Below are 4,144 nucleotides of genomic sequence, written 5' to 3'. Positions count from 1 at the left end.
GATACAGCCATTATGGAGAACAGTATAGAGATTCCTCAGAAAACTAGGCATAAATTTGCCATAGAATCCCACAGTCTCACTACTGGGTGTATATCCTGAGAAAATCATCAAAAAGACACATGTGGAGGCTGAGTGCAGGAGAAGGTCCTGGTGGTGGGAAGATGTTACACTTTGGTATAAATTGCAATCAATTAGGGATCGTTTTTCAGACTCAAGTTAGAAATGAGAGTTCAGATAGGTGAAGTAGCCATTGCTGCTTTGAACACCTCAAAAGGGAGAATGCATTTATCAGGAGTGAAAGAGAAGAGCTTGGTAGGAGTCAAAGAAAACATTTTTGAAAAGTCCAGTGCTAGAGAAGACTCTTGAGAGTCCCTTGGACTGCAAGGAGATCCAACCAGTCCTTTCTGAAGGAGATCAATCCTGGGATTTCTTTGGAAGGAATGATGCTAAAGCTGAAACTCCAGTACTTTGGCCACCTCATGTGAAGAGTTGACTCATTGGAGAAGACTTTGATGCTGGGAGGGATTGGGGGCAGGAGAATAAGGGGACAGCCGAGGATGAGATGGCTGGATGGCATCACGGACTCGATGTACGTGAGTCTGAGTGAACTCCGGGAGTTGGTGATGGACAGGGAGGCCTGGCGTGCTGAGATTCATGGGGTCGCAAAGAGTTGGACACGACTGAGCGAATGAACTGAACTGAACTGAACTGAGAGTAGCTTCTCTCATCAAATGTAAAGATCACTTTGATGAGATGCCCAAGAATCGCTCTAAAGATAGAGTGTCCACCAAGGAGTAGAGCGAGAAAGACTATGGCAGGCGTAAGACTGGGGAGAGGCACAGTGGTTCCAGTGGGAGCAGTAGCACCAGGTATCAGTCCAACTCTACCTTCAGTTCAGTCTCCAGCCCAGCACTGGCTCCAGTTGGTCTTCAGCTTGGAGCCACTTAGGGAGTTCCAGCACATTCTGCAGCTCCAGCTTCAGCAGCTCCTCTGGCTCTCCATGTATGTTACTGCACAGACATGAGAACAGATGGCATTGCAGCTGCAAGTCCAAATTACTCAAAAGAGATGAAAAAGAAAGGAAAAAGCGGAGTCTTTCCCAAAACCCACCAAAGTACACATTAGGAAGCTCACCAGGAATGTGACCAGGATCACATCATGGAGATATTCTCCACCTATAGGAAAACTAAAATGATTGACATTCCTGTGGAAAGGATGCACCCTCATCTCTCTAAAGATTACACACATGTGGAATTTGAGAATTCAGATGAGGCTGAGAAGGCTCTGAAGCACATGGACAGAGCACAAATGGATGGCCAGGAGATCACCACCACCACTGTGCTGGCCCTCTGGCCTTGGCCACCCCCAGGCGATTCAGCTCTCCCGAGAGCATACCGCCTCCCATGCACTGAAGGCCACCCCCACGGATTTGGAGAAGGTCGTGTTTCCCTTGCTGCAGGTCCTCCGTGTGACAGCACTCCTGCTTCCTTTGCTGCCGCCACCAACCGAGATTTTCAGCTCCCAATACTCTGGATAAGCAGGGACGCTGAAGATCAGCCTTTGTGGATTAGATCCCATCCAGCTTACTCTTGTCAGTTTTCTAGCTAAAAGGAGATAATAGGAAATAAATCTCTCCCTTGGGGATAGGCTTTGGAGGTGGAGGCAGTGATTGAGACTGTCTCCCCAGGTAGTAGAGTTCCCACAGTAGGAGTGATGTGGGTTTGGGGTCGTGCTTGCAAATATGCCCTCCAATTTTCTAGCTAAAGAGCTTACACATTTTTAGATCCTGAGAGTCAGCTTAGCGGAAAAGCCAGCAGGGTTGAGCAGGGGACCCCAGGTGTTGGTACAGCCCCTGCCTGGAAGCACATTTTCCCATTCTACACATGACTAGTGGCCCATATGGTATGGAGTCCCACAGGAAAGGCTTGCTTTTATGCAACTTCAAGAACTGTTAGTCTGGCCCTGTTCCCCTGTCTGAGTCTTTTTCTGACCGCTAAGGTCAAACACAAACACCCCACCATTTTCTGCCCCAGACGGTTCTTTTCAGATGTACATATGTGTGTGCACTGGCACACATTCACACATCTCCCCATCTCTCTGAAATTGGTGAGTTGAAAGTAAGTTCTGCCTGGTAATTACTGAACAACACCCCCACCCCCACGCCCCAGTCTTCCATTCTGCCCCCATTCTGTTGTGTTGATATTCACGGTGGTCTTCCAGGTTACCCTGGCAACATGTACTTTGCCTTTTTGGCTTTTACTATGCATTCAGTACTATAAATTTCCTGTTTTGAGTTTTGTAACTTTGTAGCATTTTAAATGAGGTTGGGTTTGTACTTTGTTGTGTAGAGTAAAATAATTGTGTTGAATAAATCTAGGACTGGGGGAAAAATGACATATGTATCCCAATGTTAATTGCAGCACAATTTACAATAGATAGGACATGGAAGCCACCTAGATGTCCATCCACAGATGAATGGATAAATAAGTTGTGGTACGCGTATTCACTGTAACATTACTTAGACAAAAAAAGGAATGAATTTGAACCAGTTTTCATGAGGTAGATGAACCTAGAGTCTGTTATACAGAGTAATTCCAGAAAGAGAAAAGTAAATATATTAAAGCATATATATGGAATCTAGGGGGGAAAAAAAATGAAGCAGTACTGATGAATCTATTTACTCGGAAGGAGTGGAGACACAGACCTAGAGAAAGGAGACACAGACCAAAAGGATTTGTGGACACAGCAGGGAAAGGAGAGCCGTCATAGTGTTATTCAAATCAGAAAAAGGGTGCTTACATATGCTAAAATATGTCACATCATCTCCAATTTCACTATAATGAGGGTCATCTACTTTGGCATGTCTCCTTTCCCTTATTTTTATGTCCTTTGTAGGTACAAAAAGCATTTCCTTAGGATCATTATCTTGCTGACCTCAATCAACAGGATGTAGGTCCTATTTTTTCACTTAATGGCCTGAGGCAAATTGTATGCTTTCACTTATGGTTTTACTGTAAAGGATGACTGAGCAAGTGAACTGAACTGAACTGAAGTCTGTTTCTTTTCACAATATTCTGATAGCTTTCCCAAGTGATCATTAAATTATAGTGGTCTTCTCAAATTCCTTACATTTCCCTTTCTATCTACAATCCCCTAGTGAGATTTTCAAAACTATTTGTGTAACTATCCTAATCTACCCTATCTGAGAAGAGAATAACTATCAGATACAAACAGAACTGTCCCTAGGACCCCAATCAGGTTTTCTGTTGTACCCCTCAGTGAAAGGTAGACAGAAATGGTAAAGAATTTGATGATATACAGGAACACATCTGTGGGTTGCCTGAGGATTATCAGAGTAAGGGAGACAGCAGTGATGGGAAAGATGGTCTGAGACTAGCAAAATATTACTGGGCATATGAGCAAGGAAGCCATAGAACAGCAGTTAGCAAAACATCCCTATGATGCTAACTAAACACCAGAAGTTGCAGTAGAAGGAAATCCCCTTAGCTAGTCACTAAAATTGGGGAAATATCTAAAAAATCCTCTGGATTATCAGTATTAATACAATTAAATTTCTAAAAAATAAAGGCCTTCATAATAATCTGAATATACAAAGATAGAAAACCCAGATTTGGTTTCTTACTGTAAAACACAACCAGAGTTTTAATCAACTACTGTACATTCTGTAATGTTTGAGTTAAAATTAACATATTTAATAAGGCATAAAGATGATAGAAACAATAATCAAATATATGATTGTTTCCTTATTATGAAACTTAATATTACAAATTACCCTAACTGCTTGTGCAACTCTTTTAAAAACACTTCACAACTTATTTCCTGTTAGCCAAAAGTGTAATTCTAATTTGGTATTTTGTCATATGATCCTGCAACCCTCTAATCTAATTCCCTTCTTTCTCCTGTATATCCTGAAACATTATTTTGTAAGGATGAATGTATATCAAAGGATATAAGTTGTGTTTGCCTCCTATGCTGTTCTGTATGCCTGAAATTCTACACAAGTTCTTATACTATGTGATAACATCTTTAGGAAATAACTCACTTTTTAGATTTTTATAACCTTATCCCCTCTTTCTTCACTTCCATTTGCCTTAATCTACTTATGAGTAGTATTAGGTTTAAA

At 41.9% G+C, this 4,144-nt stretch overlaps 1 pseudogene; it reads left to right on the top strand.

The window, feature by feature from the left end:
• The first annotated feature begins 279 nt into the window (after positions 1–279).
• LOC138414777 (RNA-binding protein with serine-rich domain 1-like) lies at positions 280–1,472 on the top strand (annotated as a pseudogene).
• Positions 1,473–4,144: the final 2,672 nt, after the last annotated feature.

The sequence above is a fragment of the Ovis canadensis genome, chromosome 11 (assembly GCF_042477335.2).
Source record: "Ovis canadensis isolate MfBH-ARS-UI-01 breed Bighorn chromosome 11, ARS-UI_OviCan_v2, whole genome shotgun sequence".
Taxonomy (NCBI): domain Eukaryota; kingdom Metazoa; phylum Chordata; class Mammalia; order Artiodactyla; family Bovidae; genus Ovis; species Ovis canadensis.
The sequence above is the reverse complement of the archived record's forward strand: the minus strand, read 5'-3'. Positions and strand labels throughout refer to the sequence as shown.